Below are 26,163 nucleotides of genomic sequence, written 5' to 3' on the forward strand. Positions count from 1 at the left end.
ACTCTTTGGCACCAGGACACATTTTGCACTGACATATTTTGGGAAAAGGTAATTTTGGCACCGGGACATTTTGCACGACACATTTTGTACTGATATATTTTGGCACTGGTGCATTTTGGCACTGACATATATTAGTACTGAGATACTTTGGCACCGGGACATTTTGGCACTGGGACTATTTGGCACCGGAGCATTTTGGCACCAACATATTTTGGCACAGGACATTTTGACACTGGGGCATTATGGCACTGACATATTGTGGCACCGGGACTCTGGCACCAGGACACATTTTGCACCGACATATTTTGGCAGATACTTTTGCACCAAGACATTTTTGCACTGGGGCATTTTGGCACAGGGAAACTTCGGAACTGGGGTATTTTGGCATCAGGATGCCTTGGGATGGGACATTTTGTCACTGGGACATTTTAGCACCAACATATATTGGCACGGGGCATTTTAGCACTGGAGTATTTTGGCACCAATGTATTTTGTCACCGGTGCATTTTGGCATGGACATATTTTGTTATGGGATAGTTTGTTATGGGACATTTTGGCACTCACATATATTACCACTTGAACATTTTGGCACTGGAGAATTTTGACACTGGAATATTTTGGCAACAACATATTTTGGCACTGGTTCATTTTGGCACCGGGAAACTTCAGCATCAGGATATAGCACAGTTTGGCACTGGGGCATTTTGAAAAAAGGGGCCTTTTGGCATTGACATATTTTGGCACCGGGGCATTTTGCCCCTGATATATTTTGGCACCAGGACTCTATGGCATATTTGGCATTGGGGAATTTAGGCACCAGGGCATTTTGGCACTGGCAGACTTTGTTATAGCACATTTTGGCACTAGGGCATTTTGGTAACAACATATTTTGGCACTGGGATACATTGACACCAGGACATTTTGGCATTAGGACATTGTGGCACTGACTTATTTAGGCAAAGGGGCATTTTGGAACTGACATATTTTGGCACCAGGACATTTTGGCACTCGGGCATATTGCCACCAACATATTTTTGCACCGGGACTCTGTGGTTCTGAGGCATTTTGGCACCGGGGCATTTTGGCACTGGGACATTTTGACACCGACATTTTGGAACCGGGACTCTTTGGCACTGGGACATTTTGGCACCAGGGCATTTTGGCACTGACATATTTTGGTACTAAGACACTTTGATACCGGGGACACTTTGACAATAGAACATTTTGGCACATGGAATGTTCAGCATCAGGAAGATTCAGAAGTGGGCAATTTTGACACTGGGACACTTTAGCACATGCACATTTTACGACTGGGACACTTCAGCTGTGGAACTCTTTACCACCAACATATTTTGGCACAGGACACTTTGACACCAGGAAAATTTGGCATAGGAAATTTTGAAAAGGAAGAATGGGGACAATTTGTCACCTGGACACTCTAGTATTGGGATACTTTGGCACAGAGATATTTTGACACCGAAGGCACATTTTGGCACAAGAAGGAGGAGTGGCCTAGTGGTTAGGGTGGTGGACTTTGATCCTGAGGAACTGAGTTCAATTCCCACATCAGGCACAGGCAGCTCCTTGTGACTCTGGGCAAGTCACTTAACCCTCCATTGCCCCATGTAAGCCGCATTGAGCCTGCCATGAGTGGGAAAGCGCAGGGTACAAATGTAACAAAAAAAAAAAATAATACTGGCACAATTTAGCACTTGACACGTCAGCTCCAGAACACTTTGGCACCAGGACATTTTGGCACTGGGACACTTTTGCACTGGCACATATTGGCACCATGATATTTTGGCACGGGACAATTCAGCACCTGCATATTTCAACACCGGGACAATTCAGCACCAGGACATTTTGGCACCATGACAATTTGGTGTGGGATATTTTAGCACAGGCATATTTAAGCAGCAGGACACTTTGGCACTGGGGCATTTCAGCATCAGGACATATTGGTATTTGACACTTTGGCACTGTGTAATTTGGCACTGGCATATAGTAGCACTGGAACACTTTGGCACTGGGGCATTTTGAAAAAGGGGCATTTTGGCATTGACATATTTTGGAACCGGGGCATTTTGCTCCTGATATATTTTGGCACTGGGACTCTATGGCATATGTATCAATACATGATGTATTGATACAAATTGTTTTCTGCTGCAACCATTATGATAGCAGCAAAAAGAAACTGGCATTAAATCCTCATAGACCCTACTGCAGAAGAATGAACTAACCCTTCTACACCTATTCAGACCTGGCATCCATGATCTAGCGTTTGTGCTCACGTTAAATTCTTCTGTGTGCGTCTCTGCATCAGGACTGAATGACTAATACCTCATTACCATTCATTTTAATATACTGTGTCGTATGTGCAGATCTGCACAGCGTTATCTCTAGGTGAAAAACGTGTCTGTACTATGCAGCCATAAAACTACAGATGCCCTCGTTAACCGCGCACTTCGACTCCTCTTTGGCTACATTTAGCTCTCAGGTGGGAGACTCAATTTATTTTGTATAGATTCTCTTGTTCTTTAAGAGGGTAATTTTTAAATAGGGAGGATAATTTTATAAAGAGGTGACAAAGAAAAGTAGGCACCTACTTTTCTTTATAAAATGCAAGTGTAACAAGTCAAAACATGCCTATATTCCAAGCACAATTACTTAACATCAGCCAGCCATAGAGCCAGTATACATGTTTGTGCCTAGATGGTAAAAAGAATGAGTATATATATATATATATATATATATATATATATATATAATCAGCCTTGCAAAGAATTAATGTACAAGAAATTTTTGCAAGGCTGATATTTATCTACAGAATAACATTCCAGGATATGGGCAGTTGTGTGCTGATGCTCATTTTGCTGGGACATGTGCACAGTTCCAGCTGTCCTTGGTGCAGACCTGCCTTGGTTAGTGCACACATTTTGCATGCTTCAAATTTGCTGTAGCAGTATGGAACATTTTCTTGGTCAGTTTGTGGTAGAAGCTGTGTGCTCAGCCATTGACACATAGCTCTACCATGCGGCTTTCTGCATCGGCTCCTGAGTGAGCTAGTGGTCATTTGTAAATGTACTGTATCAGATTAAAGATGTAGGCTGAATTATCTGTCGTTCTGCACTGTAGCACACTGCAAACTGAAATTGATAGATGCTGTACTTAATTCAACCAAAATGCCTACTTTATGCTAATTTTCAAAGAGAAATAATGCAGGCAGCTTGTCTTGGATAATCAGTGTAAATTATGCACCTTAAGAATAGCACATGCCTTGCACTTGCTGTTTCATGTGGGCGGCTGACAGAGGAAGTAAAACTTGTAACTTTTTTTGTTATGTTACAAATACATTGAAGATTTTCTCTTCCAATTTTCCATGTATTTGCTGAAGATGGTGTATCAGGTGATAAATACATTTGAAACAAAACTTGTTAGGAGTCCAAGGGTTGGATCAGGTTAATGGTTATGCACTCACCTTACGTTTTGGTCTTATGTGAGGTGAGGGAATTAAGACTCACTTCACAGCTTTACAGTGCAGCTGTCTCTTGCATCTTCTAGTCTACATTCACTCTACATTCAACCAAAGTATATAAGATCCAGCCCACTTTTCCGCTGTATATATAAAGATAAATGTCAATATTGATCCATGATGGTCAGTGTATTTTTTTAAACACTAGTACTGCTGTAAAAAAAATAAACAGGATATTCAGTGACAGTATCCAGTCAGGATGGGCATGCAGAAAGTTTTATTTTGTTTTTATTTGTTTTGTGTGTGTATATAACAGAATGTCTTTAAAAGTATGCACTGTGCACATATAATGCACTCTTTCTGGACTATACCCTGATTCTCTGTGTGGAGCCCAGATTTGTTCTCCTAAATTTGGGTGTGATCCCAAGATGCGCGCGCAAATTAATTGGCTAACGAGCTAACCAATTATTGAAGTTAATTGGCACTCATTAGAATTTGCATACACACTTGACTGTGCACTGTTCTATAGGGCAGTGCACCTAACACCCATAGCGTATATCTCAAAAGGGTGTGTGGCCATGGGCATGTCAGGGGCATTCCAAAAAGTTGCACTCATAGTTACAGAATATTGGCTCAGCATGCCCAACTTGGTTGCATTTACTTCAGGTTTCAGCAGGTGTAAGTGTGGTGTTTAAAATTTAGATGTAGGAATTGGCACTAAACATGATTCTATAAAGGGTGCGTGCCCTTTACAGAATTGCACTTAGCAGTGTTTTTTTTTTCTGGTGCCCTTTTTGTGTGTGATTTATAGAATCCAGTTCTATTTGTACATAGTATTTGCTTTTTCCCTGATAGATGCACATGTGTGAACCATAGTGAATGTGTTCGCATGTGCATTCTATCAGGAAAGAGTGTATAAATAGCATGTACTCTTTAAGGAGAATTTGCACTGTTTAAGAAGAACAAACACTCTGTAAGGAGTGTGCATAATCTTTAAGAAGAACACACTCTCTTTAAGGAGAGCCTGCACTCTTTGAGGAGAGCGCCGACTGTTTAGGAGATCACACATTCTTTAAGGGGAATGTGCACTCTTTAAGGAGATCACACACACTTTAAGGAGAATGTGTACTCTTTAAGGAGAACATGCACTCTTTAAGGAGATCACACACTTGAATCACTTGTTTACTCTTTCCAAAAGTACTAGGACTAGGGAGTATGCAATGAAGCTAGAAAGTAGTAAATTTAAACGAATTGGAGAAAATATTTCTTCACTCAACATGTAATTAAACTCTGGAATTTGTTGCCAGAGAATGTAGTAAAAGCAGTTAGCTTAACGGGGTTTAAAGAAGGTTTGGATGGCTTCCTAAAGGAAAAGTCCATAATTATTAAAATGGACTTGGGGAAAATCCACTGCTTATTTCTAACATAAAAAGAATAAAATGTATTGTACTGGTTTGTGATCTTGCCAGGTACTTGTGACCTAGATTGGACACTGTTGGAAAGAGGATGCTGGGCTTGATGGACCTTCAGTCTGTCCCAGTATGGCAATACTTATGTATTTATATTTATGAACTTTACAATTACATGAAGAAAATCTTGAAACAGAACAAGCATTAATTATGGAAATGAAAAAAAAGAAAGAACCCCCCCCCCCCCCAAAAAAAACAAAACAACATAGGGAGTCGTCATAAAACATGAAAATAAAATTATAATTATGCTAGATTAGACCACATTAGGGGAAAAATCCAATTCAAATACAATTGGTTTAACTAAGAAAGTTAACATAAAATTGCAGATATCAGACTCTTACTATATTAGGTGGCCTAAGACACTAAAGGAGAGGACAGAGAAATCCCTCTACCTTCCAAAAAGAATTGTAATTATACATTTACAGGGAAATCTCAGTTGGAACCCAGCTCCTAAGGAAATGACATGAGATCTAAGTGCTAGGAACTTCTTTCTATGTGATTGAGTCCACTTAGATATATCTGGAAAAATAGACAATTTCTCACAAAAAAGGCCAAATCTGAGATCCTGAAAAAGAGACAAAGCAAAGCCTCCTTGTCCTATTGAAAAACAAATATCACCAATAAAGTTGACCTTGCAACCACGTCTTCTGAAGAACTCGCCAAAATATTTGTTCTATTCAGTCTGTCAGAAGAAACATCCACAGCCGAGCCGAGTATCCGAGTACTTAAGTTTTTCCTTCAAAAATCTGTAAAACAGATCTTTTGGAGGTGTAGTCATGAGTTTAGGAAAGTTTAATATATGAAGGTTCAAATGTCTCACGTAATTATCAGAGTTTTTCAACTGACGATGAACCAACAGTTTGTCCTGAGCCAGACTGGACTGTAAGGCTTGGGACTGCTGAACCTGAGTTTCTAAAACATTTATCTTCTCAAAATGAGCATTCAAAATGTCCTTACATTTACTAACTTGTTGTGTATATTGATTAAGTAGGGAGGATGTCCTTGCGCATATCCTGTAGAAAGAGTCCAAAGCAGTCCAAATGGTCTCCAAACTCACTTCTGCCGGCTTTTCCAAGAGAGGAACAAATGGCACTGGGGGACAACCCCCTCCTAATGCACTCCAGTGGCGCTCTCCAACTGCAGATCTTGGAGCCAGCCTTCCTTCTGGTGGCTCTAGCCGTGAAAGAGCCAGCAGCTGCGACATGCCCTTGGGTTCAACACCTGATGCTGCTTCCATCGATGGAATGGACCCCAAAGACGCCGAGTCTCGTGGCAGTTGGGGCGGTGCCAGGTGGGCTGAGTGAAACTTCACTCCCGAGGTCCAAGCTCTCCCTTGTGCTGTGGCCAAATAGAACACCCTGAGGGGTCGACAAGAAGCCCATAATTACTGCTGTTGAAGGCTGTCAGGCAGCTATAGGAATCTTTCCCTGTTTAGGCATTACAGAGGTATGGAACAGCAAGAATACTTGCTGAAGGAAAACAAGCAGTGCAGGAGCAAAGAATACAGGTGTCTCACTGCATCACCATCTTGGATTTTCCCCCCACGAGATCACACACTCTTTAAGGAGAAATGTGCACTCTTTAAGGAGAACACACACTCTTTAAGGAGAACATGCACACTTTAAGGACACTGTATACTCTTTAATGAGACCGCATATTCTTTAAGGAGCACGCACATTTTTTAAGGGGAACACGCACACTTTTTAAGGAGAAGACACACTGTTTAAGGACAACATGCACTTTTTAAGGAGAACACAGACTTTTTAAGGAGAACACACACTCTTTAAGGAGATCATACACTATTTAAGGGGAACAAACACTCTTTAACGAGAACACATTATAGCACTCTTTAATTACATAATATAGCACATACATAGTAACATAGTAGATGACGGCAGAAAAAGACCTGCATGGTCCATCCAGTCTGCCCAACAAGATAAACTCATATGTGTATACCTTACCTTGATTTGTACCTGCCTTTTTCAGGGCACAGACCATACAAGTCTGCCCAGCAGTACTTCCCGCCTCCCAACCACCAGTCCCGCCTCCTATCACTGGCTCTGGCACAGACCATATAAATCTGTCCTCCACTATCCTCACCTCCCAACCACCAACCTCTCTTCCTCCACCTGCTCCGCCACCCAATTTTGGCTAAGCTTCTGAGGATCCATTCCTACTGCACAGGATTCCTTTATGCATATCCCACGCATGTTTGAATTCCGTTACCATTTTCATCTCCACCACCTCCCGCGGGAGGGCATTCCAAGCATCCACCACCCTCTCCGTGAAAAAAACGGAGAGACAAAGATATTGAGGCTGGAAAGGGAGGTGAGAGTGCACTGAAAGAAATACGGGGCAGCCCAGACAGAAGAACAGAAGTTAATTTATTTGGAGGCTCAGAGGGAATTGAACGAACTCTTACAGGAGAGGGCACAGAAATCCATTCTGTATTGTAAACATCAGATGTTTATGTATGAGAATAAGGCGGGGAAACTCTATAATACTAAGATGCAGACAGCAGTCCAGCAACGAGAGGGGTGCTATCCAGTCTTTTGCATTAAGTGTCACATGTATGATTATCTCCCAGTTGGTGAGAGGTTATATGTTTGTGCTTGATGCAAAGAGCTCCTAGATCTCAGAGAATGAGTCCGTTCTCTTGAGGCTAGAGTATCAGACTTGGAGGAACTGAGGAAGACAGAGAGGTACATAGAGGAGGCCTTCAGGGGCATTGTAGAGAAGTCCCACCTCCATTCTGGCTGCCTCTATGCTGCCTTGGAGGAGGGAGGTCTCCTAAAAGGAGAGCATCACCCTGGTGAAGTTGGAAGTAATCCTGTAGCCAGTACCAGCCCACCTGTGGATGCAGTATCCTCTCTCACCGAGGATGTGTCTCCAGGAGCTTCTGTCCAGGATGGAAAGATTAGGACGGCTGTTGTAGTTGGTGATTCATTTATTAGGCACGTAGATAGCTGGGTGGCTGGTGGATGTGAGAATCGCCTGGTCTCTTGCCTGCCTGGTGCGAAGGTGGTGGACCTCACGCAGCACCTAGATAATATTTTAGACAGTGCTGGGGAGGAGCCAGCTGTCTTGGTACACATAGGTACCAATAACATAGGAAAATGTGGGAGGGGGGTTCTGGAAGCCAAATTTAGACTCCTAGGTAGAAAGCTGAAATCCAGATCCTCCAGGGTAGCATTTTCAGAAATGCTCCCATTTCCACGCACAGGGCCCAAGAGACAGGCAGGCAGGGCCGGTCAAACCCGGTAAGCAGGGTAAGCGCCGCAGGGGGGCGCCTGCCTTCAAGGGCGGCGCTGCGCCGCCATACCGCTCCACCCTTGGTGCTTTAAATCTCTTAATTTACCTCCGTTCCAGCAGCCGCATCATTTGAAAGCCCTGCCCGGTCTCTAGCCTTCCCTCCCTTCGTGAGTTCGTTCCACAGTCCCGCCTTCTGAAGTCATTTCCTCGAGGGCGGGACTGCGGAACGAACTCACGAAGGGAGGGAAGGCTAGAGACGGGGCAAGGCTTTCAAATGACGCGGCTGCTGGAACGGAGGTAAATTAAAGATTTAAAGCACCAAGGGCAGCGGGGGATGGGGCGATTCGGGCGAAGGAGAATTGCTGGACAGGGGCAGGGTGGGAGAAGAGAGAAAGGAGATGCTGAGGGGCCGGGGGCGCACGGGCGCCGGAGGGAGGGGCACGGGCACCAACTCATCATCTGCAGGGGGGCGCCAGAGACCCTAGGACCGGCCCTGCAGGCAGAGCTCTGGAGTCTGAATGCATGGATGAGGCAATGGTGCAGAGAGGAGGGTTTTAGATTTGTTAGGAACTGGGCAACGTTCTGGGGAAGGGGGAGCCTATTCCGAAAGGATGGGCTCCACCTTAACCAGGGTGGAACCAGGCTGCTGGCATTGGCATTTGAAAAGGAAATAGAGCAGCTTTTTAAACTAGAAACTGGGAGAAGGTTGACAGTTGCTCAAAAGCACATGGTTCAGAATAAGGTATCTTTCAAAGATATCACCAGGACAGGAAAGATAGGGCATTCTGATAGCAAGGTTGCAATAGAGACCATAGTAGACCAGCCGCCTCATAATCGAAAGTTAAAGACGCCCATATTTCGACCCAAATCGGGAGGTGGGCGCCCATTTCCCGTGGGCGCCCAAATCTGTATAATCGAAACCCGATTTTGGGCGTCCTCAACTGCAGTCCGTCACGGAGATGAACAAAGATCACGGGGGCGTGTTGGAGGTGTGGTGAAGGCGGGACTGGGGCGTGGTTATCGGCCGAGGAGAGATGGGCATCTTTTGCTGATAATCGAAACAAGAAGGGCGTTTTTGACGAGAATTTGGTCCGCTTTATTTGGACCCTTTTTTTTCAGGTCCAAGCCCAAAAAAGTGTCCCAACTGAGCAGATGACCACTGGAGAGAATCGGGGATGACCTCCCTTGACTCCCCCAGTGGTCACTAACCCCCTCCCACCAAAAAAAAACACTTTACAAACTTTTTTTGCCAGTCTGTATGCCAGCCTCAAATGCCGTACCCACCTCCATGACAGCAGAATGTGTTCTATCCTCTGACAGCCTTTTCCTGGTTCTGATGTGGGTCTCGGGTGAGTGTGACACCTTTTCTGTTAAGGGCACTGCAGAGTCACATCAGCAATGCATTGTGGTGGGTGTAGGGTATTGGGCTCCGTGATTCCACTAGCTTGGGTTAAATGCTCACGATGTTGGTAGTTGGTAGGCTCTACTCCCATGGTACTTTTCCCTCTGCTTACTGGGTCAGAGTGTGCCCTGTTTTGTTTCCGGTAGTCCATGAGGTAGTGGCCATTTGTGTAAGACACTTTTAGATCCCTTTCATGTGTTAGCCACGTTACAGTACTTAGTTCTTACCTTGAATGTTCCTGAAAGAGGGCATTGTACATCATTCTGCCAGCTCGGACCTACTGCTAATCTCAGTACCAGCGAGACTCATTGCCAGTGGGGCACAACCTCAGATCTGCAGTTAACTGTGAGTAAATGTGCTTATTCAAATAAAGGACGTTTTCAGCGAGATTAGTCTTCAGGTGTGAACTGCTGTGCCAAGGTTATACACCAGCAACAAATCCTGTCCCTGGAGTACTCTTAGTGGGTACTGCAGTGCACTTCAGGCAGGCAGACCCAAGCCCATCCCCCCCACCCGTAACACTTGTGGTGGTAAATGGAAGGCCTCCAAAACCCACTGTACCCACATGTAGTTGCCCCCTTCACCCCTAAGAGCTATGGTAGTGTTGTACATTTGTCCCTCCCACGACCAAATGGCTTGGATTGGGACGTTTCTGAGCTGGGCATTTTTAGTTTCCATTATCGCAAAAAAAAAAAAAAAAAACGCCTATCTCAGAAGGGACCAAATCCATGGCATTTGGTCCGTCCAAACCGTATTTTTGAAATGAAAGATGGACGCCCATCTTTTTTGATAATACGGTCTGTCCCGCATCTTCACATACCCATTTTCAGACATAGACGCCCATGGAGATGGGCGTTCGCGTTCGATTATGCCCCTCTAGGTTTCTTTAAATGAAAAGCAGACAGATTTTCAAGATTGCACATTATCACTATCTGTATTGTATCACCCCTGTTTCTCCTTTCCTCCAGGGTGTCAGTATCAATGCTATAACTTCTTGATTGCTGCTTTCCCAAAATTAGGGTTCAGCGCAGTGTACAGTAGAGGCAACATCTAATGTTATACAAATATAGTAATAAACTTCTAACACATAAACAGAGAAGAAAATATATTAATTAAGCCTGACCAAAAAGATACGTTTTCAGCATTTTACGAAATTTCAAATAGTTCTGTTCCATTTGGATAATCAATGGAAGACAATTCCATTCAGAAATTATAATAACCAAAAAGATAGAGTTAATCATCCTCAGAAAATGCACTCTAACAAAAGAAAGAGGACAGAGAGTGAGCTGATCCTGTAAATGAAAAGAATGACCAAATAATGACTTAGAGATCATATTTATTAATAACTGAGAAGTAGAACCATAGCTAGTTTGAAACAGTAGGCAAAATGCCTTAAACAAAATCCACTCGACCACAGAGAGCCAATGTAATTTTGCCATAAATAGTGAAACGCTAGTAAACTTATGTAGCCTAAATATTAACCTCAGTGTAGTTTTCTGAATAAGTTGGAGCTTTTTAAGATGTTTAATACTTAGCCCTAAATAAAGTACATTACAGTAGTACAGATGAGATAATACCAACATCTGGACTAGGAGTGAAAATGCCTCCTGAGTGAAATAATGACCGTATTAACCACAGCTGTTTCATTCTAAATAATGTTTTTTTTCAATAAGTGATTAACTTGAGAACTGTAAGATAGTGAGGAATCTAAAATAATCCCCAACACACGTGATTTGGTTTCAACAGTAAACGCCTGATTGTTAGCTAATGCCAAAGATGAAGGTAGAATTATATCTGATCTCTTAAACCATAGGATCTTTGTTTTACTTGGGTTCAGCTTTAATTTGTTAGTAAATGCCCAGTTTTGATTCCTGTTAATCCCTGATACCAGTGGTGTGCTGGAGTGGGCTCTCACGGGCTCGCGAGAGCCGTTTGTTAAGTTTTTAAGAATTTTGGGAGCTGGTTGTTAAGGTAGGCCTCCCCATGGCTACTTTAACAACTGACTTCCAAAATGTGGGCTTGGGCCCCCTCCTGAATTCTCTTTTACTTTGCTGGCAGTGATGCTGGCCCCACCAGCCAAGTAAATAGACTGCTGCTGCTCCCTGCTCCTTGTTTCTGACTCTGAGCATCAGGATGGGACTTTTCATTCAAGCGCAAGAAGGTTCCATCATGCTGCTCAGAGCCAGAACAAGCAGCAGAGAATGGTGGCAGTCCATTTGTTGGCTGGTGGGGCTCGGCAAAGGTATGCCTAGCATGGCCGCACAAGGGAGGGGAGAAAGAGGCATGTATTCCCCCCCCCCCTCCAAATTTCAGGGCCGGCTATGCCCAGAGAGAGAGCCCGTTGTTAAAAATTTACCAGCACACCCCTGCTGATAACACAATATCAGGCAAGTTTGTAATATTAGGAGGTACTGGAAACAAAAGCAAAATATTAACCACATCTGATGATAACAATTAGTGTTCAAACTAATTTTTCCTAAAGCACAAATTATTAAAGAAACTCCAAACAGGCCAAAACACTGCAGCCAGACTTATATTTGGAAAAGTGAAATAGGAAAGGGCTCAACCCCTCAAAGAAAAATTACATTGGCTTCCACTAAGAGATCGTATTACATTCAAGACCTGTACCCTGGTTCACAAAATTATTCATGGCGAAGCCCCGATATATATGTCACATCTCATAGACTTACCAGCAAGAAACATAAAAAGTTCATCACGCACATTCTTGAACCTCCATTATCCCAGCTGTAAAGGACTTAAATACAAATCAATATATGCATCTAGCTTCTCCTACATCTGTACACAACTATGGAATGCACTACCGAATGCCATAAAAACAACGCATGATTTGATACCCTTCCAGAAACTACTAAAGACTAAATTGTTCAAAAAGACTTATCAAAAGGATCCTTCATAAATGACCTGACATCTAAACTCAATTAGAACAAGTTAACAGTGAACTCTTCTATTTAATTACTTTAATTTCTTTTTCTTTACTGAACATTATACATTACCCTTGATTTCAAATCCATGAAATGTATTATATATCCATTTACTTCTAATGTACTTCATACTTTTTGTACTTATTGTTAATCCTATATAATAATTCTCACTTCCAACGTTTTATTGGTCTTGCTGCCTGTGTTCGTGACTTCTTCGGAGTTGGTCTGCTAGGCTCCGTAGCACAGGCTGACGTCAGCAAACGCATTGTGACGTCAACATCAGAACCCGGGGTAAAAAAAAAACCATGCCTCACAGCTGATCCAACCCCCTCCCTCCCAAACTGTCATACAGCTTGTCAGCAACACAAAAAAAAAGGCTAGAGCCTGCCTGACGCCACTGATGCGCTCAACAACTGCCCTCCCGAAACACCTGGGGGGTGCAGCATGACACCCCCCTCAGTGCATCAACCCCCCCTCCTCGGCGCATCACCCAGGCCCCCCCCTCGGCACATAACCCTCCCCCCTCGGCGCATCACCCAAGACCCCCCCCTCCCGAGTGCATTCTTGCCTGCCATGTGCACGCCGCTGGGTGGTTGTCGGTTCCGCTGGTTCCCTATTCCCTCTGCCCCGGAACAGGAAGTAACCTGTTCCAGGGCAGAGGGAGCAGGGAATCAGCGGAACCGACACCCCTCCCTGCGGCATGCACCCGGGGTGGACCGCTCCCACCGTCCCGCCCTTGCTACGCCGCTGGTCAAGGGGAAGATGCTGGATAGAGGAGTAGAGAGGATAGGGAAGACAGGAGATACTGGATCAAGGAAGGATGGAAAGAAAGGAAATATGCTTGCTCAGGGAGAGAAGGGTAAATAGTAGACATGGTGGGAGTAGGGTGACAGAAGGGAAATGCTGAATTGGGATGGGGAAGAGAGAGGGAGGGAGGGAGGGGGGACCCTGAAACTCGGAGGGAGGGAAGGAGACCCTGAACCTCGGAGGGAGGGAGGTGGGACCCTGAAACTCGGAGGGAGGGACCCTGAAATTTGGAGGGAGGGAGGGAGACCCTGAACCTCGGAGGGAGGGAGGGGGGACCCTGAAACTCGGAGGGAGGGGACGACCCTGAAACACGGAGGGAGGGAGGGGACGACCCTGGAACTCGGAGGGAGGGAGGGAGGGGATGACCCTGGCACTCGAAGAGAGGGAGGGGGGATGACCCTGGAACTGGGAGGGAGGGAGGGGAGCCCCTGGCACACACTCTCATTATCACACACACACACTCTCTCACAGACACACTCACACTCAGCCTCTCTTTCTGTCACACACTCGCACATTCACTCACTCTCACACACACTCAAACATACACACTCCGAGGAAAACCTTGCTAGCGCCCGTTTCATTTGTGTCAGAAACAGGCCTTTTTTACTAGTTAATAATAATATGTATTTCTCACTCCGGAAATGGATACCGCCATTTCAGCATAATGTAAGCCACATTGAGCCTGCAAAGAGGTGGGAAAATGTGGGATACAAATGCAGCAAATAAATAAATAAATAAATAAATAAATAAATAAATAAATAAATAAATAAATAACTTAAATAAAACTGGAGACAGAGGTGAGCCCTAAGGAACACCACAGCCAGGGGACCAATATCCAGAGAATATTTTTTCTGTCTCACACAATAGCTGTGGTTTTCCAAGAACCGAGAGTAATGACAGACTAAAGTAGAGCCTTTAGGTATCGGAGTGAGTACGATTTGCCCCATATCTGGTGGTAAAGAACCTAATAGCAACAACTTATTTATTTCTAAAGTCAACTACCTATGGAACTGTTGAAAACACAGAAACCGCACAGCTGTCTAAAACACATTGAGAATGAGAGCATTTTCTCAATAGAGACAGTAGTTGTAGTCGAAATGGGTGGAAAAGAATTCCAAGCCTGTTCTACCTACACAGGTTGTTCCAACTCTACTAAAATGCCCAGTTGTGGAATACCACTCTTAGGTATGGACTGTAATAGATATGCTCGAATTTGAACTCCTTTATGAAGAAAAAAATCAGCTAGCTCCTGAGCAGATGGTGATATAGGTTGAGCTGCAGAAAGATAATTAACAGGCACTATTAATGATTTCACTAGAGAAAAAAGTCCATTATTAGTGATAAGGCCCCCACTTATAAATTTACTATAATAATTTTCCTAGCAATTATTACACTTCTTTTATAGCGTTTAAATGCTAATTTCCAAACCAGTTTATCATCCACACTGTTGGTTTTACACCATCACCTCTCATATCTGCTACACTTTTGCTTCAATATTTTAAGAACTGAATCGAACCAAGTTGAGTTTCTAACCTTATTCACCTTCTTAGTCACTAAAGGTGAGATTTTATCAAGAACAGAAAGAGAAGCCAAGTCCCAAAGAGATTTGGATGATTCAGTAACCTCAGAAGAAGCTAATGTAGTAGTGATTTCAGATCAATAGTGAGGCAGAACCATGTTTCTCTGGTCCGGAATCATCCCTTGACTACAAGGGACTGATTCCAGGTTGTGGTCCAGAGGCATGACGAAAGTTAATCACCAAATCGGTCTGTGGACAGAGCACATCGGTGGAGTGAAAATCTGGCATGAATGGGCATCCCCTCCCATCCTGGAAAACTTCAAGCAGGTCGCAGTTCATCTTTCCGACGTTACTGCGGACCTGCTCATCAATGACTTCTAGAAGGCCCTGGAGAGACATTGCTTAAGGGGATAAAAGGGGAGGTTGGATGGGTGGGACCCAGGGATGGCTTCATAACCCTGGGTTGTGGCGGAGGCATGCGAGTCTAGGAACTGCTGGAGGTGCTGGAACAGCAGGTGAAAGGGAGTTTGGCCATTTGAGGCAAGGACAGGAGCACATACTGGTGGCAGACTGATCACTTAGCTGGCTCTAAACGGCAGGCGGAATGCTAGACCAAGGCTCAGTCCAAAGTAGACATATACACAGTCATGCTAGAGGAGACAATATGACTTGCCGCCACATGAAACAGTGAGTCATGCTCCCTAGCTGGAAAAGCATGGCAGGGAGAAGCCTCTACAACATAGAACTCAAGGCTTCCCCCCCACCCCCCCACCCAAAAAAAAAAAACTTGCTGAAACCTTCTGCTCAGTGTGCTGCTGCGGCTAGGAAAGCGAATAGAATGTTGGGTGTTATTAGGAAGGGTATGGAGTCCAGGTGTGCGGATGTTATAATGCCGTTGTATCGCTCCATGGTGCGACCGCACCTGGAGTATTGTGTTCAGTACTGGTCTCCGTATCTCAAAAAAGATATAGTAGAATTGGAAAAGGTACAGCGAAGGGCGACGAAAATGATAGTGGGGATGGGACGACTTTCCTATGAAGAGAGGCTGAGAAGGCTAGGGCTTTTCAGCTTGGAGAAGAGACGGCTGAGGGGAGATATGATAGAAGTGTATAAAATAATGAGTGGAATGGATCGGGTGGATGTGAAGCGACTGTTCACGCTATCCAAAAATACTAGGACTAGAGGGCATGAGTTGAAGCTACAGTGTGGTAAATTTAAAACGAATCGGAGAAAATTTTTCTTCACCCAACGTGTAATTAGACTCTGGAATTCATTGCCGGAGAACGTGGTACGGGCGGTTAGCTTGACGGAGTTTAAAAAGGGGTTAGATAGATTCCTAAAGGACAAGTCCATAGACCGCTATTAAATGGACTAGAAAAATTCCTCATTTTTAGGTATAACTTGTCTGGAATGTTTTTACGTTTGGGGAGCGTGCCAGGTGCCCTTGACCTGGATTGGCCACTGTCGGTGACAGGATGCTGGGCTAGATGGACCTTTGGTCTTTCCCAGTATGGCACTACTTATGTACTTATGTACTTATGTTCTTGCCCAGTCATTGTGTGCCTTATGTCTGGGGCCAGGGGGTGAGAGAGTGTGCAGCCTGCGTATGTTATAGGGCATTCTAAATTGATTTCACACTAACTTGTGAATTAAGGCATGCTAAGTTGATTAGTTATGGCATGCTCATAAAGCCATACAACTAGCTTTTATATTTTATATTTAGACTGTGCTTAGGCCAAGAATCAAAAAGTAGAAGTAGAGGCCAGTAGGAAGGCTCAGTAACAGCCGTACATGGCCCTGCAGAGAACCTGGGTTCAGTTCCCAGGATAGGGTTTGGCTTGCGTGGCTGGTTGGAGCTAGGGAGGCTGTGGAGTTAGCCTTCTCAGGCATTGGGAAGCTTCAGGGGGAGGGAAGGAGGGAGGGAGGGAGGGAGAGGCCAGGCCCAGTGTGCTCATATACCAAATTCTAGAAGTAGTCACAAGCCAGGTGATCTAGTCATGTACAGGGCAAATCTATGATAGTGCGCCTTTCTGAAGACATCTGTGTGGTGCCTATTCTATAAAAGAAAGTAGGCGCCTGCTTTCCTATATAGAATAGTAATGTAACAGACGAAATAGGTGCCCATAATTTAGATGCAAGCAATTATACCAGCCACAGATCTGATGTAAGTACTTGTGTCTAAATGCCAGAGATACACATGCATTTGATAGTTGCCAGTCCTGCCCACTCTCCACCCAGTCTCCGCCTGTGAATATGTCCTTCTGTCAGATACTCTTTCCCTCTAATTCTATAAAAGTCGCCCAAAATTGCACAGGTAAATTTTATTGAATAATGAGCCAATTAGTGCCAATAATGTTTTTTTAACAAGAAATTATTGGCGCTAATTGGAATCAATTAAGATGTATGCTGTAAGTTTAAGTGCATGATCTGCACTTACCTTTGACACGCATCCCAAAAAAGGGGGTGCAGAAATGGAAGGGACATGGACACTTCGGGGCGGATCGTGGGTGTGGTTTTGGATTACATGCACAATTATAGAATAAGGTAAGAACATTTGCACCACGTTTTTTTGGTGCAAATGGAAGTGCCTACGTTTACACGTGATCCCCGGAACTTAGGCACTGATCTATAAAGTGCACCTAACTTTAGGCACAGCTTATAGAATACTGCTTAAGCGGGTTTTTTTCAGCACTGATTTTTTAGGTGTAATTTATGTAAGATATATTTCCTTTAGGTTCTACAGATTGATTTCAGACCTGGAGGAAATCTTTGTCTTCAAGTTCTCTGGGTTTTAATTTTACATTACTTTACCCATATACTTTAGCGTTGGTTTGCAGGAACCATTCCACCCCTCTCTTGGGTTGAGAAGGGAATTCAGCCTCTTTGATCACTAAGTTCTGGGTTGTGTCTAATTTTCCTACTAATGTAAACCAACTGTGAGGGAGTAGTTTTGGAAAGAAAGCATATCTGGACTGTACTCTTATTTATTTTTAAACTTCTTCTGCCAATTGTCTGGAATTAATTCTTGTGGTTTCATAAGAATAGCTTATTGCTGGAGCTCTGTGGATGAGACCTCAGGCCTCCTTAACCACCACTGCTAAACTTGAATTATGATACTTAAGGTCAGGCAGTAAGGCATTTATTTAGTTCCTTGTTCCTCAAGAGATTGATCAGCGTGCTGTTGGTTTGTGGAAGCCGAGTTGCAGTGCACCAGCTATCATCTTGCCTGTTTCATTATAATATTTGTCATAAGAACCAAAAAAAGAAATAAAAAGAAAACTCAATTGATGTTAAAGTTGGGTAGTGAGCAGATGGTGACGTTGATCAGTGCAAGGGAATCTTCTGTAATGTTGCTGCATCTTTCTCTTTATACCCTTTCTCTGTTATAAAAACAGTGGAACTATTTTTTGCTAGTTGGAATATTCGCTCCAATTTTGAACAGTAAACTTTGTGCTCAGCAGCTAAATAGTTGGGCTGGCCCAGTAGCTCAGGTGGCAGGTGCTGTACACTGTCATGTGGATGGTTCCCACTTTGGGTCTTCTGTTTCCTAGGTTAGCTAGGGATGCTGTGCAGCCTTCTGGGAAGAGGGTAGGGGGAAAGAACCATGGTCAAGGTGGTAGGAGTAACATCAGGAAATACTTTTCATGGAGAGGGTGGTGGATGTCTGGAATACCCTCCCGACGGCAGTAGTAGGTGCAAAAACAGTTTTATACTTTTTCTATGTTACCATTTCTGAGAGAGGAGTCGATCGCTATTCTGACTGTCTTGGGGGTCGCAACGAGTCAACATCTTCTCATCCTTTGGAGTTCAACCTAGGATCTCTCTTAACTCCCAAGTTCTTTAATAACTTTAAATTGACCATTTTAGATCCCTTATTTCTATTCTTTTTTTTCCTTTTACTCTACTTTAACTATTTGTCTATTTAAATATTGTATTTGTAAAACCGCTGGATTGGCGCTAGTCTTTTCTGCTGGTTTTATAGCTCCTTTCAACTTGGACCAGCTTCTTTCCATTTCTCTTATGTCCTCCCAACCCATCAGCGCTTTCTTCAGGTACTCCTTCATTTTACTAAAGTTAACATGTTTGAAATCTAGGACTTGGAATTTTGTGTGTCTGCATTCTGTTTTTGCTCTGATATCAAACCATACCATGCGATGATCACTACTTTCCGGATGGGCACCCACTTGGATGTCAAGACACACATTCTCCATGTGTGAGCACTAAATCCAATGTCCGCCCCTTCCCTTCTGGGTTCAGTCACCATTTATCTGAGCAGAGCACTTTGAAAGGCATCCACAGTCTCTCTACTTATTTCCAATTCACAGATGCGACTTTCAAATTTGCATCTGACAGGTTGAAATCTCCCAGCAACAGCAGCTCCCTTTTCATTCCCAACTTTATCGATCTCCTCATTGTGTCAGAAATCTGTAGACAACATTCATGTAGATAGAGGTACCATCTGCTCTTTCCAAGACAATCCAAATCAGTTCCTCATTTCTCCAGGCCCCTTGCGTTTCAACCACTTTAATATTTATTTTTATATTTAATGTTGTTTGTCCTCTGTCATCGGCAACCGCAGTCATAGTATATTCAAATGTCTACCAGATACTATGAACTGTACAGGCTACGTGATTAGTCAATTTATTTGGGCAGGAAGAGGGGGCTGGTGAACTGGGGGTGGGAATTAGGAGACTTGAGATTAAGTAGTGGTGGGAGCCTTATGAGTAAAAGGACAGGACTGGTGATTTTGAAGGGACAGATTTGTTGGGGTTAGCAGGCACTAAGCTAAAATGTAAGGGGAGGTATTTTTGAAGCAAGCGCTTGAGGCAGGCAGTGTAAATTGGCCATTTTTCAGCTGGCCTGGCCGTTTTTTCCATGGCCAAACCAGCTGCCGACAGAGGTTAAAATCCAGCAAAGGAAAAGCACAACAGCGGCTGCTTGTTTAAATAGTGGCAACAAATCTGTCCTCTTTTGGTACAGGATTTTGCAGGCCAGCAGTACAGAAATACCTGACAGCTCATGAGCCCCTGTGCCTTTAAGAAGGCAGAAATATTTTGTAAAGGTGCACTCACTGCTCTCTTGTCTCTTCCTGTGTTCTGTATTTGTCAAGAGCTGAGAAGCAACTGGTAGTTGATATGAGGGCTAACAGATCTCTAACTGATATTTTGTGGTTTTCAGGTTTTTTTTGAAACAGACACCAAATTCCGCTTTAATGGAACTGCAAGTTGCTTCCTGTGCCTATAGTTTGTAAGGTTAATAAGTTTTGAAGTATTAATTTTTAATACCACCATCACAGATGTGTGATTTTAAGTTCTCTCTGTAAGGCTGAACATTAGTTAATATGATGTTTTTAATTAAACATTTGTTTTGCAAAATAAGTCTGCACATCTAGTCTTGGATCTTGGATTCAGGTTCCAGATGCTACGGTGGTAGCCTTGGTGAAGGAAAATTGATGCAACTATTCTTGTAGGTGAAACAACATAGATCTTACCCTCTTTTGTAGCAAAGTGAGTTGTCCTGGCTCGTTCCCATCTGTAGCTCTTCAGGCAGGGTAGGACTACGTGAGCTTCCTGTATGTCACTCCCATACTTGAAGGTTAGAATGAGCAAATTATAACTCTGACTAATCACTAATGAATAGCCCAAGAATAGCATTGCAAGAAGTCAAGCAGTGACATATATTCTGTTCTCTCTTTGAAACAGAAACTACATGTATTTAGCCTAAGACATGGGAGATGATCGTGAGAAAAGATACTAGAAGCAGTGCGTGAAGGCTACCTGATGAAAACCAGATCTGAAGGTGCAAAGAGTGAGGATTTTCTAGAGGCAGTAGCAAGAAAAAAAGAAATCCCAAGTACCAACAAGGTAAGACTGTCTGTGAACTGGTAATGCTCCCTTAATCTGCAGCTTTCTTAAAGTTATAAATCAGGCTTGTCCAACCTTTTTTTTTTTTAATCAGGGGCCACATTTAATATTTCATAACATTCCCCCATGCCTCCCTATCCTTCACACGTTCTCCCTCTCATGTACTCCCCCACTGCCTTCACCCTGTCTCCTTCCCCTCACCTGATTGCTTCGATGGACACTGCTTCCCTGCCTTGAGTGCTCTGCTTACTTGCCTCAGGTTCTCTGCTTCCCCGTGAGTGGTCTGCAGAACCTCTGGGTGAAGTCCTCCAGTGGGATCCCTGCTTTCTCTGCCGCAACTGGTTTCACCTGAGGTTGAGCCGCGTGGCACCAGAATTTGAGGTTGATCTTTCGGTACTAAGTGTCATGAGACTTGTTACCATGGGAACAACCTAAACTTTCGGTGCCACACAGTACAAGCTCACGGCAGACCAGTTGCGGCAGAGAAATGGACCCTTTGAGAGGACTTCATCCAGAGCTTCTGTGGGCTAAGAGAATGAGGTGTCATGTCCCCTACCTCAACGCAAGCGGCGTCTTCGGGCTGCGCAGGGTCCTGTCAATACGCACACTTGACTGGCACAGCCCTGAGCCATGTGTGTGTGGTTCTTCTCTGGCTGCAGGCTCCTTGATTGCTTTGCTTACATGCACCTGGCTTTGCTCTCTCTCTGCCTGGCTTCCCTTGCTTCTGTCCTATTGGTCTTCCGGTTCCTCCTTCCCCTGCTCTTGTCCTATGGCTGTGCCCCTTCTCCCTGCTGATGTCAGATGCCAGTACTTTATCAGCTGAGCTCTCCCTAGACTCCTTGCTTTGGCTTCTACTTTGGTAAGTGTTACTTGCTCAGTAGTGTGCTTCTCCTCTACTTTGTTCTTTGCTACTGACTCTGCCTGTACCTGGATTACTGTTGTGTCTGCTGCCTGCCTACTGACTCTGCCTGTACCTGGATTACTCTCGTGTCTGCTGCCTGCCTACTGACTCTGCCTGTACCTGGATTACTCTTGTGTCTGCTGCCTGCCTATTGACTCTGCCTGTACCTGGATTACTCTTGTGTCTGCTGCCTGCCTACTGACTCTGCCTGTACCTGGATCACTCTCTTGCCTACTGCCTGTCTGGCCGTCACGTTCATGACCCCGCTTCCTGCTCCATCTCGTAAGCCCAGCAGGCCGCCCGCACCTAGGGGCTCAACCTCTGGGGAACGGCAGTCAGCACAGGTGAAACCCGGGGTTGTCCGGCTGCCAAGCAGAACCTGGTCCGAGTACCGGGCTCAGCAGTGCTCTACTTGGTAGAAGAACTCACAGGTCTGACATGAGGTTGGCAGGCTGGGTTTTGGCCCGCAGGCCGTAGGTAGGACTAGACTGTTATAAATGCTGAAGATCAGTGACTGAGGAGCAGAAGTGTATATTTTTATGGGTATTACCCCAGATTCTGTGACCTAAATTGTGTGCACAAATCCAGTTATATTCTGGATTTGTTCGCACAACTTAATTAGTTAACAAGCTAATCAACACCGATAATTGCCACTTAATCAATTATTGACACTAATTGGCATTAATTAGAATTTACACACAAAACTGTCTAAGCGTATTCTATAATGTGATGTGCATAAATTTTAAGTCGCATAGCTGAAAAGGGGGTGTGGCCATAGGCATGGAATGGGCAGGAGAGAAAATGGGCAGGAGAGAAAACTAACAACTTATAGCAGCAGCTTCAGAGAGCATTTTCCATCTCACAGATAGGCTGCAGAGAATACCTTCTCCTGCTTTAGACTTAGCCTGGCCTCAGAATGACATCCTATAGTATATCTCCTATCAAACTGAGCTCTCTTTTTCATCAAGCACTGCCATTTCCTCCCCTCACCCTCCCCACTGACAGTTTGAACTTCGTGGGTGTGGCTTGGATCTCTTTCAGGGAGAGAAAACTAACAACTTATAGCAGCAGCTTCAGAGAGCATTTTCCATCTCACAGATAGGCTGCAGAGAATACCTTCTCCTGCTTTAGACTTAGCCTGGCCTCAGAATGACATCCTATAGTATATCTCCTATCAAACTGAGCTCTCTTTTTCATCAAGCACTGCCATTTCCTCCCCTCACCCTCCCCACTGACAGTTTGAACTTCGTGGGTGTGGCTTGGATCTCTTTCAGGGAGAGAAATCTAACAACTTATAGCAGCAGCTTCAGAGAGCATTTTCCATCTCACAGATAGGCTGCAGAGAATACCTTCTCCTGCTTTAGACTTAGCCTGGCCTCAGAATGACATCCTATAGTATATCTCCTATCACCTTCTCCCACTACTCCAACCAGAGTTACACCTAATCACACTGACCACCCTTCAACATCTTCTGTCCTTCTGTGACTGTTCTCTTGTGCTTGACTGCTTAAATATTTTAAATTTAAATGCTTTACTTTTTGTCTATTAGATTGTAAGCTCTTTGAGCAGGGACTGTCTTTCTTCTGTGTTTGTACAGCGCTGCGTACACTTTGTAGCGCTCTAGAAATGTTAAATAGTAGTAGTAGTAGTAGGTCACGGGCGTTTCTAAAATCTATAAGTGTGGCTATAGAATACCCCTGGTCCACTTGTAATTTAGGCATCATCATTTACTCCAAGTTTTACTTGGCGTAACTGCCCGCGACTAAATTTATTCACACGGCCAAACACTCAATGTATTCTATAAACCACTCAGAAATTTAGGCTTATTTCGTTTCAGCACCAATTTTTTAGGCATGATATATAGAATCTAGCCCATTATGTATTTCGGTGACGTGTTTTATGTGCATTGCTGTACCCCTTCTTGGGCAGATTTATTCTCAGAAAGGTGGTATGAAGTTCACATTAAATACAGAATGTAATTTATTTAAAACATTTATTACTCATTTAATACGTTGAAATAAAAGGTAGAATCAACATTAGAAATCATCTGCATCAGTCAAAAAATTTTAAAACATAATACAGTCAGCACAATCAAGCTAAAATAAAACAATATTCATTAACCATCCAATCAACCGTACACAAAGCCCAAGAACAGAGGGATAAATGACATGAACATAAATAACATTTTCTTTATACAGACTTTGTATTTGACAACAATTCTTACAAATCACAGATGTTATAGGCTTTTGTTGGTGCAAGGATAAGAATGAGCTTGATTTTTCAGAATCCTGGTAAATACAGACATGTGAATTGTTGACTAGATGAATGCATGGGAAAAAATGTTGGTTCATTAGAGGACTCATTTTCAAAAGAGAAAAATGTTTCAAAAACGACATAAAATGGCAGTGCACAATTGAGCTCTTTGGGTGCTTGAGCACCCCCAGTATTGAACAAACTCCTTGACTGTGTCCAGGGCGAGGTTATTTCCGTTGGGTTAAGCATCCACATTAATTTTGAAAAGTTGGCTCCTATGATTGGATGGTTAGTGGCAAGTGAGCTGCTGAGCATATGCATTCAAATCTGAACAGAGAATTAGTAAGGGTAACTTTCTTAGGCTAAAAATTCACACACAGCTATACAGACAAATTATCTGAATATCTGTAGGGGTTCCCTGTCCTGCTGAATGTTTAGCTGAAGATTTTGTGGTAGCTATGTACTAGAATGCAAAACAAAGCATTTAGAATTTTACTAGAATTGCACTAGAATGCAAAATGTAAAGGACTAAGGGCCATGTTTACTAAGCTGTGTTATAGGTGTGTTAGCATCTTTAACGTGTGTTAAACAGGCAGGCATGTTAACCGTATAGGCACCTACAATATCCCTATAGGCACCTACGTGGTTAACGCATGCGCTAATTGTAGGTGCGTTAAAAACGCTAACGCGCCTTAGTAAACAGGGCCCTAAATTCTGTAAATGGCGCTGAAAAATTGGTGTCAAAAATAGTGCTGCGACTAGTTTTAGGTGCAAGTATTTACGCCAACTGAACCCTGAGGTAAATCTTTGCACCTAAATTAGGCGCAGATCCCCCTTTATTCTATAAGAGGCCCTTTTACTAAGCAGCAGTCAGCTCATCACAGGCTTACTGCACGCCAATACAGAACTACTGCCAGGCTACCACAGGAGCCTAGCGTTAGCTCTCACCCCCCCTAGCGAGCGCCATTTCCACCACTACAAAAATACATCCTAATTTTGTAGTGCCAGAAGTTAACTGGCAGTAATCGCACTGCCCGATTACCTCCAGGTTAGTGCGGGAGCCCTTACCGCCATCTCAGTGGGTGGCGGTAAGGGCTCCCCACCAAAATGGCCACACAGTAAATGTTGGACTTATCTCACAACAACAAAAAGAAGCACCAACAGACAGATGATCAAAAGGCCTGCGCTGTTCCAAACAGCGCTCTAAAATAGCACTGGAATAGCGTGGGGCTTTACCGCACCAATGATCAGAGATAATTGCATGCAAATTTAAGCATACAATTATTGCTGATCATGGGATAGAAGTGCGGGTGAATTGTTCCTGAGCATGCACTCAGCACAATCCTCCCGCACTTGTTTGACAGGTCTGGGCTGTCAAAAGCCCAAACCTGTCAAACACAGGGGCTGGAGGTCCATAGGACCACCAGGCCCTGAATACCCCTGCCCCGAGCAACGGGGACTGGAGGTCCGGTGGACCTCCGGTCCTCCCCGACAATCCCCCCCCCCCCCAGGTTCAGGGAGGGCTGGAGATCCGGTGGGTCTCCAGCCCTCCCAACCCCCCAGCAAATGGTACCTGGTGGTCCAGTGGGTGCCAGCCAACCCCCCCCCCCCCAGCGACAGGGGGGCTGGAGGTCCGCTGAACCGCCGGTCCCCCCCTGACGATTCCCCCCCCCAGGTTCAGGGAGGGCTGGAGATCTGGTGGGTCTCTAGCCCTCCACCATTGGCTAGGGTCTCTAGTGGTCCAGTGTCAATCCGCCCCCTCCCTACTTCCTACACCATTTTGCAGCGTCGAAGGAAGAGAAGGGAGGCAGGCTACCTCCCTCCTCCAACCCAAGGTAGGGGAGGTAGGGAGGGGCGGATTGATACTGGACCACCAGGGACCCTAGCCAATGCTGGGGGGGGAGCTGGGAGGGCTGGAGACCCACCGGATCTCCAGCCCTCCCTGAACCTGGTGGGGGAATCATTGGGGGGGGGGACTGGCGGTCCAGCAGACCTCCAGCCCCCCCCTTTCGTTCGGGGGGGGGGGGGTGGTCGGCGCCCAATGGCCCACAAGAGACCATTTGCTGGGGGTTTGGGGGGGGCTGGAGACCCACTGGATCTGCAGCCCTCCCTGAACCTGGGGAGGGATCGTCAGGGGGGGTTTGCTTGTTGGGGGGAATGGGGGCCTGCCAGCATGCAAATGCATGCTGGACAGGGCTCACCATTCCTCTCCAATGATCTGCAAACCCTAACGCCAGCTCGGAGCTGGTGCAGGGTTTGCCGTGGCCAGCAACCCAATCTTT

The 26,163-nt window shown here is 44.5% G+C and overlaps 1 protein-coding gene across 1 annotated transcript in view; it reads left to right on the forward strand.

The window, feature by feature from the left end:
- CHST3 (carbohydrate sulfotransferase 3) overlaps window positions 1-26,163 on the forward strand; it is a 161,728-nt gene that overhangs the window by 111,991 nt on the left and 23,574 nt on the right. Inside the window, exon 2 of the mRNA XM_030203421.1 lies at window positions 20,566-20,727. The gene's annotated coding sequence lies outside the window, so the exon portion shown is untranslated. The remainder of the gene's footprint in view (window positions 1-20,565; window positions 20,728-26,163) is intronic.

Source organism: Microcaecilia unicolor, chromosome 5, assembly GCF_901765095.1.
Source record: "Microcaecilia unicolor chromosome 5, aMicUni1.1, whole genome shotgun sequence".
In the NCBI taxonomy this organism is placed as follows: domain Eukaryota; kingdom Metazoa; phylum Chordata; class Amphibia; order Gymnophiona; family Siphonopidae; genus Microcaecilia; species Microcaecilia unicolor.